Source organism: Mus caroli, chromosome 3 (assembly GCF_900094665.2).
Source record: "Mus caroli chromosome 3, CAROLI_EIJ_v1.1, whole genome shotgun sequence".
Lineage (NCBI taxonomy): Eukaryota > Metazoa > Chordata > Mammalia > Rodentia > Muridae > Mus > Mus caroli.
This window is the reverse complement of record NC_034572.1, coordinates 13,721,286-13,734,519: the sequence shown is the minus strand read 5'-3', so window position 1 is coordinate 13,734,519 and position 13,234 is coordinate 13,721,286.

Below are 13,234 nucleotides of genomic sequence, written 5' to 3'. Positions count from 1 at the left end.
TATATATATATATATATATATATATATGCGTATATATATATATATATATCAGCATAGATACGTCAGCAGAATTCAGAGCATTGGTTGTTGCCAACCAAAGACACAGACCAGTTCTTCCTGGCTTTCAGACTCTATTCCATCAAAGAATGTCAGCAAGGTCTCAGTATTCTGTGTAAGCCATGACTATGTAAATAAGTAGCTCTTTCCCCAGGATCTAGAACAAGGACATGATGAAATATCTGCTGTTGTTGCAGGTGGTTATTAACATATGTTGGTATTCTCTTAACTAGGCACTTTCGTCAATTTAAAGGTCTTGTGTTGCCCTGAAAAGTATGTTTTACATAGAAGCTGTGAAATGATCATAGATTATAATGCTAAGTAAATCTATAGTCATTCATAATGTCTCAGAGTAAGCCTAACACAGTTGGAAATTATGTGAAACTTGCCTCTGATTCTAGTAGTTACTGCAGCTGGTACAACTTTATCTGTGGAAGTCCAATAATTTTCAGTGAAATACCAAGAGATGATATGAACATAGCATGACATTGTGTTGTTGTGGCCAGCTTTCTTTTTAGATAGCTAAAGAGTTGGCACACTCCATATAAATTCTTCCCTTCACCTACAACTATAACATTATGCAGAGAAAACAGCCAATGACAGTAAATAGCCAACACAGATGCTGGGATTTTTTATAAAAATATGTTGCTTAGGTTACATAATATAGATCCCTAGCTTCAAGACTTGTGACAAAGACAAACAATCATTTCTCTGGTGTTTATTTTGCTGTTATACTTGATCCAGAGTTTTAAAAGTTACTACATAACTCTTATTATATATAATAACTCAATCATACTACAGCAAAAGGAACATGCCAAGTTAACCTTTTCCAATAACAGAATAGGTTTGTTGACATCCTCTTGAATGGCTAAATATTTACCATAAAGTAAATATAAATGTTCTAAAGCAATGATCCATGACCAGATCTTTGTCTTCCCTTCGTCAAAGGTAAAGTTCAGAAAACACAAAACAGGCTCTCTCAGCTAAAATCTGGGTTGGTAATATTAGTCTTTGCTCTGAGTCGGCAATGGCCCAACATTCTCCAATTAAACAAGAGTAGACTGTCAATTCCAGAGAAGGCCATTATGGGAGAATGGAAGATTAAGACAAAAGCTAAAGGCTATTAAAGTCATAATTCATACCAATACACATTGAAAAAATTACAAATTTCCAAAATGATGAAATTTTCCTTGTCTTGACTACTACATATGATGATGGAGTCTTTAGCAGAGCTTTAAATAGTCAATCAGAATTCTACTTACGGTCATATCCACAAAGACTTGATGCTTAAAGAGGTTCTAAAGGTACTACAAGAAAACCAGCAACTGATCAAAGTAGTCAGCTCTAGGATTATGATATGCCCCATCTTTCCACACAGTATGCATTCGTTCTTGAAAAACAAAAATGCCAACTTAAAATAAAGAGTGTCTTTGATCTTTGAATACATGGCAGTGGATAAAAATATACATTTATTGATATTATTATTATTACTTATAGTAATAAGTATCAATAACCAGAAACAAAAACCTCAACAATTAACTAATTTCTACATACATTCCACAATCAATGCAGGGAACTTCTGAAAACAAATGTGCTGATATTGTCCCCACACCGAGTCATTCTCTAACACCAGCTAGTTGTCCTATAATAGAATTGAATTCTAAAGCTAGTTGCCTACAACTTGTATTAGATTCCATAGCTTATTCCTTTAGACTTGAGTGTTTTTGCTTCAGATGGTGCTGGGTTCTAATGTGTTCTCAGGATTCATGCATGGGGAACTTCATCTTCATGTGGTAATGTTGGAAGGAAGAGCTTAGACAGAAATGATTAGACTTTGAGGACTAGCCTTTATGAATTGATTCTTGCCATTACCACAGAAAAGGAAAATGTTGGGCACCCTTTGTAATTCACCTTTGCTCTTTCTGCCCTGATCTCTGACAAATGGCCCTTGGCAGATGTGGGCTCCTTTACATGGAACTTCCCAAATTCTAAAACTATGGGAAATAAATGTGTGTTCTTGATAAATTAACCAGTCTTAGGAACTCCATTATAGCAGCACAAAACAGAAAAAGACAGGCCAGTCACTAGTTGCAGATTGTGGCCAAAGACTTGGCAGTGATATAAAAGGCAGAATTCTCACAATCTCTCTCTTGATTCTAATAAGGCACTGGGATGGCTCACAAACTCAGGGAATCACTTTACTTGTATTCATCATTTTATTATAAATAATTTAACAAAGTATATGTGAATGGCCAGATGGGAGGGATACATAGGTCAGTCATGAGGGAAAGTGTGGAGCACTTCTGCTCTTCTCTGGACCTTCTCCATACTGAGCAACCTGGAATCTCCCCAAGTTCTTTTCATCTAATATAGAATTGATCTATTCACACTTGTCTCTATGTTCCTGTCACCCAGAACATTCCAAGGGATAGCTGTTCTCTTTCAAGAGCTGTGGTCAAAGACAGAGTTCAAAGAAAAGTTGCTAAGTTGTTGTTAAGCAAACTACAGTCTATAACCACATAGGCATAACCACAGAAGTTAGGTATAAAATAAGGAACTATGGAGATGAAAGGATCTCCTTAGGAAGAAGAAATAGAATAGATAGTTATGAATGGATGAAGTATATGTATGGGGGTGGTAGGGGTGCTGGAATGGGAGGGCCAAACAGGGAGATAAATGGAAGAGGGAAAACACAGAGGGACAACTATATATATATATATATATATATATATATATATATATATATATGAAGTTGATCTAAGTAAAATTACCAAATACCAATGGCGACAGAGCCCTAACTGGACATATTTTATCACTAAACGAGGATTCTAGTACAAGGAATAGGCTATATTTAATCAAGTTGGCCAAAGAGGGAGCACCAAACAACCCTGGCTATTGGCAAGGCTATTAGATATTCCCTACAAATTGACAGTGAGACTTCTATTACTGAAGACAATACTTACACAACCTTTTGATCAAGGAGAAGTCAAACTGCTGTTCACCAGAGCCTCCATCCTTACTGCCTAACATTCATAGTACTGGAAGTTATTTGGCATGATACCAAAGAAAAATGATAAACACCAACCCAGCTACAAACCCTTAGATCTATAATGGTATCATACCTGTAATTATGCTGGTGAAATAGTGGCACAAAACTTGTAGGTGTAAATAAGAAAATCTGAATTGATTTAAGGCCCACTCTGTGAGATGCAACCCATACCAAACACTGCTTGGATGACAAAGAACCTGTGACTAGGTAAGGCAGGGACTAAGGGAAAAACCAACCAACCACTCCTGTTCTGTTAAAGGAACACAGCTCAATTGACTCCTAAAAAGTGCCTTGCTCAGCCATCAGAGAAACTTCCTACTGCAGGAGATGGGAACAAATACAAAGACCCACAGCCAGACATTATGTAGATAATGAGAGACCTTGCAACACTCAGTCCTAAATGAGATGCTTCCATGAAAATTCTGTCCCATGGCTCATGTGAAAGAGAAGTCAGAAAGTGTTAGAGCCAGAAGGAATGGAGGACACCAAAGAAACAAGGCTTTTAAACACAGGAGGACTGCACATATATTAATTCACAGACTTGGCAGCATGTAGTGGGCCTGAATAGGTCCTAGAGCTGAAAGGAGAAGTGGACTCACCTCTAACTCAGAAGTAGCTTAAAACGATAACTCCTTTCAAATAAAAAGTTAATTTTCTCCAAGGGAGTGTCACAAGGAGAAACAAACCACTCTTAAGGGTAGGCCCATCCTCAGCAATAGATAAACAGTACAAATGAACTCAAAAGCATCTTTGCAAATTCTTTGTCTCATAATGTTGAGTTGGGGAATTTTGTGTTTTGTTTGTGTGTGTGTTTGCTTAATTTCCAGGTCATTTTTGTATAAATAATGGCTGTTAATTTAGTGGTTTTATGAGATTCCTGCATGTGTGAACATGTGTGTCTATGCATCTGTATGTTCTCATGCTTTTTTTTAGCCCCCCTTTTTTTCTATTTGTTTTGGCCTATTCTGATTTGTTTGCTTTTTCTATATTATATTATTTTATTTCTAAGATGCACTTTTGTTTTCTAATGAGGGACAAATTGGAGTTATGATTTTCATTTGCAACTCTTTCAAAATAATTTGTCTTTACTTTTACTGTATTGCTATTTTCAACTGCTTTTGGTTAATCTAAATATTCCCCATCTTAAAAATATTGGCAAAGTAAGTATACTCAGTTCAATTTGTAGTTCTTCATTCCTTTGTCTTCCTGTGCTGCCTGAATACTCTAGTAACCCAAATATATGAAATACATAAAGAGACAGGAAATAGTTTATAGCTGCTTCTGCAGCAGCTCCTCAAATTAAAATAATCAAGTCCGTCGTGTTGTAAACTCATGTGCACACAGCTGTGAATAGTAATCTCACTGAAAAGAAGAAATCACTACAACAGCATTTCAAGTTCTAGATGAAAATAACTTACAAGAATTTTCCTAATTAGAGTTGATTTTTTTTTTTAAACAGAGAAATGAAAAGACAAATCGCTACAAAGGGGATAGAACCTTGCTAATAAGTTGAAGAAAAAACAAAACAAAATAACAACAACAACAAAAACCAAACCAAACCAAACCAAAAACTCCTGAAAACAGGTCCAAATCAAATAGAAAAAGTTGAGGGACATCTACAAAACACATCTCCCTTCTTCCAGACTACCACAGAATGTAGGATAATGGAGGCAGAGGTGAGACAGTGAGCTGAGTTGCTGTGGAAAAGGAATTTAGTGGGTTGGCCATGCTTTGAAAAGGCCTCCATTTTGGGTGTGTGCCAGGTTTCCAGGAACCCCCAGTACACACAATTACTGCATTTGCATGTGTAAATTGGGTAATGGCGTGTCTAACTATCAGATTTGTATGTGAAAATGCTATCAGCATATGCACTATTGGTTGTGTGCCCACTAAAAGAGAACTTTTAATGGGGTTGCATTAGTTGGGGAGGAAATTGTCTAAGAAGTTGAGACCATGTTCTACATCCTTGGATCCAGCTCTGCTGCCCCTAGGGATAATTGGCACCCCTGATAATTACTTTGTTGTTGTATATTCTCTCAAATTTTATCTATGGGAGGAAATTCATCAGAGGATAATTTGACCAATTCTAATTAGCACAGAGCAGAATTACACCCAAGTTCCTTTTGGCAGTGCCTATCTGAGCCAGATGAACAGAATGCTGCACAACTAGTCCATTCATTTTGGCCATCTTAACAGTCAACGTGGGCCCTGATGAACTGACTCAGTCCCCTTTCCTTATGAGGACAGAACTCCTTAAACACCCTTAACCTATCTTTTCTAAAAGTTTACTAGTCTCTTAATTGTTTCTTACAGGGAAGAGATAAAGTCATTGTTTCTCCACCCTACAAAAAATGAAAAATTGTGATCACCCTTTCATCCCACTTCAGTTTTTCCTTGTTTCTAGAACTTTCCATCCTTATGTCTTAGTATTCAGCAATGTAAAGATCCATGATCTGTTGGTACATTTGTGCAAGACTCATAACAACCATATATCGTGAATTAACAATCAGTATATGTAATAAAAATGAAAATAGACACAACAACTGAAATGTGTTTTTAAAATATGGGCCGATTTGTAAGTGCTTTGCTCTAGGTGATTTGTTTTTCTGATAATTCTTAGTTCTGCTGGCTTCCTACTTGAACAACAAAAGAAAAAAGAAATTCTCTAGTATAAAACTACTGTTCTAGAGGGGCCCTTTATAATTCTTCTTTCTGCTGTTTACTAAATAGTGAAAAATGGCCATCCTAGCCATGGATTTAATCTCTTCAAATAAAATTTTAAAACTGCTAAAACCCAATGAGTTGTATAACGTTTGGTTTTCATTTTACCATTCTGTCCTCCCAACAGTCTTTCTCAAAGTTTGTTCTGAAGACCATTGGGATTGCCCCAAGAATGCAGACCCATTTCTCATTTCAAAACCACTAAGTTTGACTTTGGTGGAAGGAGACCTAGGCATTTATAATTTATCAGGTTTCTTTGGTGATTGTTCATCTTTAACTTGGAAGGTGTATGTGTAGTCCACAATTTTAAATTAGTTTATTCATTTGTCCTTTTGTATACTCATGAGGATGTGCAGTATTGAGATTGAGCCTAACTAATAAGAGCAGATATCAGGATACTGCATCATGGTTATAATGATGAAGCCTCAGGAAGAAAATATGACATGCATATTCAAAATTAAAGTTATAACATAAAATATACTTTGGTTCAGGTTGATCACTAGCTTAGTGAACCTGCCTGTTTCACCTACAGGTATTGGTGAGAAACGACAAGCCACACTGAGACCCAGGATCATCTCTCCTTAAGCTTTGGCCTGGAATGGGTACCTCCCAGGGGCCCCAGCCCCTATAATGCATGGTGTAGGTGATAAGAATAGACTGATTTATGATTACTCAATATCGGAAAGGTGTACCATTCCATTTCACAAATAGTGTTCTGCTAGATTAGAAAAATCATAAACACATTGGAGAATCTTCAGTCCAGGAACTATAAAGTACTAGTGTTTTTTTTTCAACATTTTAATTTAGCTATCTGTTTTGGATTACATAAATATAAACGAGCCTGTAATTTTTTTATAAGATAAATCAATCTCTCTACATATGAATCACTAGATTGAGCATTAGGGCATATATAAAATTGGATCTTTAAAAGATACGAAAACATTTCTCAATGAGAAAGAAGCTGCTCACAGTGACCTTCATGTTGAGCAGCGGGGGGTCAACACAGCCAGTAAATCATTTTTATTCACAGATGAGATCAACATATTCATATTTGTTTGCCAAATGTGTATTTTAATTTAAGCTTCCTCTGATTGATGTGTGTAATTTATGCTGCCTAGAACTAAGGCGTCATATTTTTCTTTTTTCCTAACTAACAGGGGGAGACTTTCTTGGAAACAGATAAAGGAAAGAGTCCAGTAATTTGTAGCAATGTGACTACAGCCACACATGCTCTAGAATTAATGTTCTTCATTAGGGTGAGTAGGATCAGCTGTATGTATACATCATGTTTTTAATTAACTCAGTCCCCACAACAGGACTCATGATTTAAACTACATTTTTTTTTCTTAAATCACAAAATTAAAAAAAAAAATGGGTGGCACTTTTTTCACATGCAAAAAAGGGGGGTATTTAGAGGAATGAAAGGCTCTTTGTATTATGGGGAGGGTGTTCAGAAGAGCTGTGTAATCCTCTGTTAATCAGATAAAGGAGAGCTTGGCATTGAATGATTCTGCTGAGATGCTGCAAAGTCGACCATTGTGACAGTTTTCTCTCTGTATAATAGCTATGATTTCAACGTATTTGTCTGAATGTCTTTAATAAGTATAATGTGTTACATGCCTTGCTTCTGCAGAACTGACCTGCTGATGGTTTCATAAGGTACTACCAGCTTAAGGGAACTACAACCAGACAGTGTGAATGCTCAAGTGAGGGGTGAGGGGAGGAACTTTTTATAGACATTTCATTCTCTGAGATCATATTAACATAAATCTGACAGTTAATCTCCATATTGCAAAAAGGCTGCCCAGACTCACTTAATTAAACTGAGAACAAACCTGCTTCTTTATTTGCCAGGTACAGTTTCTATCATAAAAATACTCACTTTCAATTATGATGCATGACTACAGATTGTGTCAAAACCATGGGGTAGTAGAGGGTGGGCTGGTGCAATTGGGGTATGTACTCACAAGTCTGTACAGGCCATTCCTTATACCATACAAAGTCCATTACAGAGGCTCCAAATTTATAAAAGTTACTATTTTGCCTTAGATTATGATGACTGAGATTAACTTTTATAGAGAGTTGTTTGAAATTTACTTAAAATATAATCTTTGCTGAATGTTTATTGTTTTTTTTTAATTTATTTTTGTTGTTGTTTTTTGAGACAGTGTCTCTCTTCATAGCCCTTGTTCTAAAACTCACTATGTTGACCATGCTGGCCTTGGACTCACAGAGATCCTCCTGCCTCTGTCTCCTAACTGCTGAGATTAAAGTGTGTGACACCAGGCCAGGCAGTTAGTCATGTCTGTACTCTGCATTCAAAAAAGACCTCAAAACATGTGTTGAAAATGCCTACTGAGAAAAGTTCAGGACCTCAACATTGGTAAGCAGAAAATTTCTTCAATTTCTACTTAGCACTCTTCCATACCAAGCCCAACAAGTCCTTTGTTAACCAAAGTTAATAACTTTTGTGAATTTAGAACATGCACATTCATCCAATAAATACTTGTGAAATACAATCCCTCTTCTTGGCAAAAGTGAATCCTATAAAAATTCCTGTCCCTATGGAGTTCTATTCCAGTGAGAGGAAGAGGAGCAGTTTACTCCATAGTCAAACATTTTAAGTTCTATAAAGTTATCCTATAAAACAACAGTAAAAAGCCTGGAATCTATAGGGAGCTGCATGTCTGGAGAAAGCAAGGAAAGACCTCTTTGACAATCTGTCCTTTGATCACTCTGGATTGAAGTGAGGAAGCAAAGATTGAGGATTATGAGAGGTAGAGATCCAGGAAGAGGCAACTGTAGCTTCAAATTTCCTGTCAGACAAATGACGGCCAGTTTTAGTAAATGAAGCATCCAGGAATGACTTCTGGCCAGCTGCTTTTAATCTCTTGGTTCTTTCTGGAACCATATGATTCAGGGCTCCACAATCTGCACTCCTTTCAGTAACACTGTCTTCCAGGCTCCTATGGGAATGACTCATTAAGTTTTGATTGCAGCATTCAACTGCTTTTCTAGCCAAAGTTCCAAAGTCTTCTACATTCCTCCAAAACACAACACAGCAGTGGGATTTTTCACAGCAGCAATTCCAGTTCTGGAAACAACTTTTACACTAGCTACGTTTTATTGCTGTGATAAAAATCTATGACCAAAAATGACTCAGAAGAAAGAGGTTAATGTGGCCTACTGTTTCAGGTAGGGAGACAGAAATGGTGGGGAAGCCTAGAAGTAGGGGTACAGAATTCATTTCCAACCACAAATACAAGACAGAGGAAATGAACTGGGAGTGAATTGAGGCTGTACAGTCTCATAGCCCTGTCCCAGTGATGTATTTTCTCTATTGAGTTTCTATGACCTAAAAGTTTTCATGACCCCAAGAGTGCCATCAACCAGGCATTTTAACTGTTCAACTTTCTGAGCATATGAGCATCATTTATTATTAAACCATCACAGACAGTATACTACAAAGCAAAACACTAAGAAAGTCAGGTAATTTTAGGTACTCAGTAAGGTTTGGAACGTTTCATATCATGGGCAACAGTAAGATTGGATGTCACATATGGCTTATTGCAATTCTATAAAGGCATAAAGGTAAAAATTCTCAGTCTTCATTAGATACTTTGAAATCTTAAGTTGTAATGAGAGCCCCAAGGAAGTTCCTTATGAGTTTTCCATGTGTACATATGCTCACTACTGTGGTATGTGTGCTATTCCACACTGAACCATATACATTACAAAGTAGGGAGATTGGCCTCAAGTGAACATCACAGGTGAACTTTTCTGCTCCACTTTCTTGTAAAGGTAAGAAGAGGTCACACTGACTTGGTAGAACTTCAACACTAACAAGCAAATCTGCCAGACTGTAAATCTCAGGACATGACTATGTTGTTTTGACTCACATCAATGGCTATCTAATATCTGTTTGAATGAAGGAAATTAGTACATAGAAGGATATACAAGACTAGCTCATAAAATAACTTTTAAATATCTAACCTCTGCTAGCAGCCATATGGTACATGAAATAATTTCTATTTGCCAGCAATAGCTAAAAATCATTGTAAGCCTTTTTGCTCCTACAATGATTATGATGATTGTTAAAAGTTAAAATAGTTTATAATTTAGAGGAGCTAAATAAACTGTGAAGATGGTCTAGAAGGAGCCAGTGCTTCCCTTCATGCCATGAATACGATACGGATAAGCATGGGTGCTCTACATGGATAGCTCTTATATTTTATTTTCTAACATCTTTAAACTAGCCAAAGTCCTCTGCAGCTGAATTAAAGACTTCCTGCTGTGTGTTTCTGCAATTTTTTGAGAGGTTTCACATTATCAGAAACCCATCATTCAGAAGAACACCAACAGATATTAAGTGGCCAGTGATGTGGTATGAGCCATGGATAGGAAGAACAATGCAAAGTCTGTTCCCTTGCTCTTTGCTGTCTGGCACAGCATTCTTTACATGAGTCTGACCTCACATTGCTGCCATTGCAGTTTTCTGAGGTTCCCTTCCCTTCACAGATGAGAGCTGCCTCTTGAATAACTTGAACCATGGTACATTGAGAAAACAGAAGAGAAACGCCATGTTATTGGAATTAAGAATAAATTATACTTTATCCTTAATATGGCATCCAAAATTTTTATTAGTTTCTCAGTAGTGGATGTGGGTCCAATCAAGAAACTCATGCTTTAGATAAGACACCTATAATAAGTGACCCTAAAAATTNCACCAGAGAACTCCTAAACCTGATAAACAGCTTCAGTGCAGTATCTAGATATAAAATTAACTCAAACAAATCAGTGGCCTTTCTTTACACAAAGGATGAACAGGCTGAGAAAGAAATTACGGAAACAACACCCTTCACAACAATCACAGATAATTCAAAATACCTTGGTGTGACTCTAACTAAGGAAGTGAAAGATCTGTATGATAAGAACTTCAAGTCTCTGAAGAAAGACATCGAAGAAGATCTCAGAAGATGGAAAGCTCTCCCATGCTCATGGATTGGCAGGATTAATAATGTCAAAATGGCTATCTTGCTGAAAGCAATCTACAGATTCAATGAAATCCTCATCAAAATTCCAACTCAATTCTACACTGAATTAGAAAGGGCCATTTGCAAATTCATCTGGAATAACAAAAATCCTAAGATAGCAAAAACTATTCTCAACAATAAAAGAACCTCTGGTGGAATCACCATGCCTGACCTCAAGCTTGTACTACAGAGCAATTGTGATAAAAACTGCATGGTACTGGTATAGCGACAGACAGGTAGATCAATGGAATAAAATTGAAGACCCAGAAATGAACCCACACACCTATGGTTACTTGATCTTTGACAAAGGAGCTAAAACCATTCAATAGAAAGAAGACAGCATCTTCAAGAAATGGTGCTGGGTCAATTGGCAGTTAGCATATAGAAGAAAGTGAATTGATCCATTCCTATCTCCTTGAACAAAGCTCAAGTCTAAGTGGATCAAGGAACTCCACATAAAACCAGAGACTCTGAAACTTATAGAGGAGACAGTGGGGAAGAGCCTTGAAGATATGGGCACAAGGGAAAAAATGCTACATCTTACAAAATCATTCCAGCATTGTTTAATAAAAGTAGAAAATGTTTTCTCTAATTTTGTAGATAAAATATATTCACTTACTATGTGTGACATGTCCAAGGATGTACACGTCAAGGATATAAATAATCATAACTCTTATATGAATCTTCTTCAGGTCTTCATTGACATGTAATTAGGTTCAGAAACTTTGTAGGAGCTTACAGCCTCCATTTAATGATGTTCGTCCATGAATTAGTGAGGAATCTTGGAGACCTAAATCAACGTGGGCTAAATAAAGCTAAGAGGCAACATTTCTTAGAATTACCAAGTAGCTTAAAGAAATTGTATCTGTTATGTACTCAAACTCCTCAAGGTAGACTTTAGTCACACTCTTTTGTAGTACTCCTGGTCATTATAGGGGAGCAGGGCGGGGAGGGTATATGGAAATTTCGGGATAGCATTTGAAATGTAAATAAAGAAAATATCTAATAAAAAATTCATTTTTAAAATGTTAGTGTTTTCATAGACTATCTGTGTAAAGATATAGGGGGCTGCTAATAGGTTGTTTATCAGAAGGAGAAGCGGTTCTGTTTGTTATCTGCCACTCCGTTTTCCTTTTGATCTGAATGTGGTATATATTTAATTCCATTCATAGAAATAATAAAATTCATTCCTAATTTAAAAAAATAGCCACTTCACCAATGCTTTAATGTTTATTACTCATGGGCTAATAGCCTCATACACTCTACCTTTCTTCTCTTTCATCAGTAGTATTTAGAAATCCTAAAGACAGGGGGACAAAGAACTGAATTTCCCAACTCCAACTCTGCATACTAAAATGCAAAAAGCAGAAAGCATCCTGGGTATGGAGTTGGGTCTCAGGTTAGTCTTATTCCAATGTGACTTTCATTTCTTCAAGTTCTTTTATCTCTTTCTACCACAGAAGTTGATGTTTCATTGAGTTTTTATAGCTGTTAATAGTGTGAAAATAATGTCTATAATAAAGTTCTATGACAGTCATTGTAGCCACTCCAGTCCTAATTATACTGTGGTATTTATTTATAACCACTTCAGATTTCTGGTCTGTCCTTATGGTCTGAGATGTTTTATTATTGTCCATTTCTCTTTGTAATATGCAAGTATGTTCTCTCCTCTAGTGGGATCAAAATATGCAGCATACTGCAAGCCTGCAGTTGCCACCCAGACACACTGCTAGGCTCTCACACTGAAATCTGTGTATGAGCCATGAACGGCTCATGCTCAGAGCCTCTTCTGAGCTCAAAAAAGAGCACAGCTCAGTACCCTTTGCGATTTGTATTTCACTTTTCCATGTCTCTTCTTTATTTTCCTCACCAAATTTCCTGTCAAATTAACTGAAGCTTATTTACTTTTGTGGATGCCTTAAGTCTTCAAGTAATGCTTGTCCCATGTATCTTTCTTCTGTCCTAGGGAACCATCACCGGGATCTTATGTGATCTCCATGTTTCAAAGCCCATCACACTTGGTAACAAAATTGCAGTACTATGTGTAGGTGTAATGTCTTTGTCTTCTGAACAAATACCAGATTTTTTGTATGTGCAATGATTTCTATGCAGGTATCATCCATTATTTCTCAGGGTGGCACACATTCTTCATTGATTTAGGTAAATTTCTATCAATATACCAGAGTGTCCAGTTATCAGACATGACTCAAACAGAACTACAGAACTTACTAACATCCTGGGGTTCTATAGATATTTTTAGTTATTAAAACTTGATGTGGTACATTTACACAATGGAGTACTACTCAGCTATTAAAAAGAATGAATTTATGAAATTCCTAGGCAAATGGTTGGACCTGGAGGGCATTATCCTGAG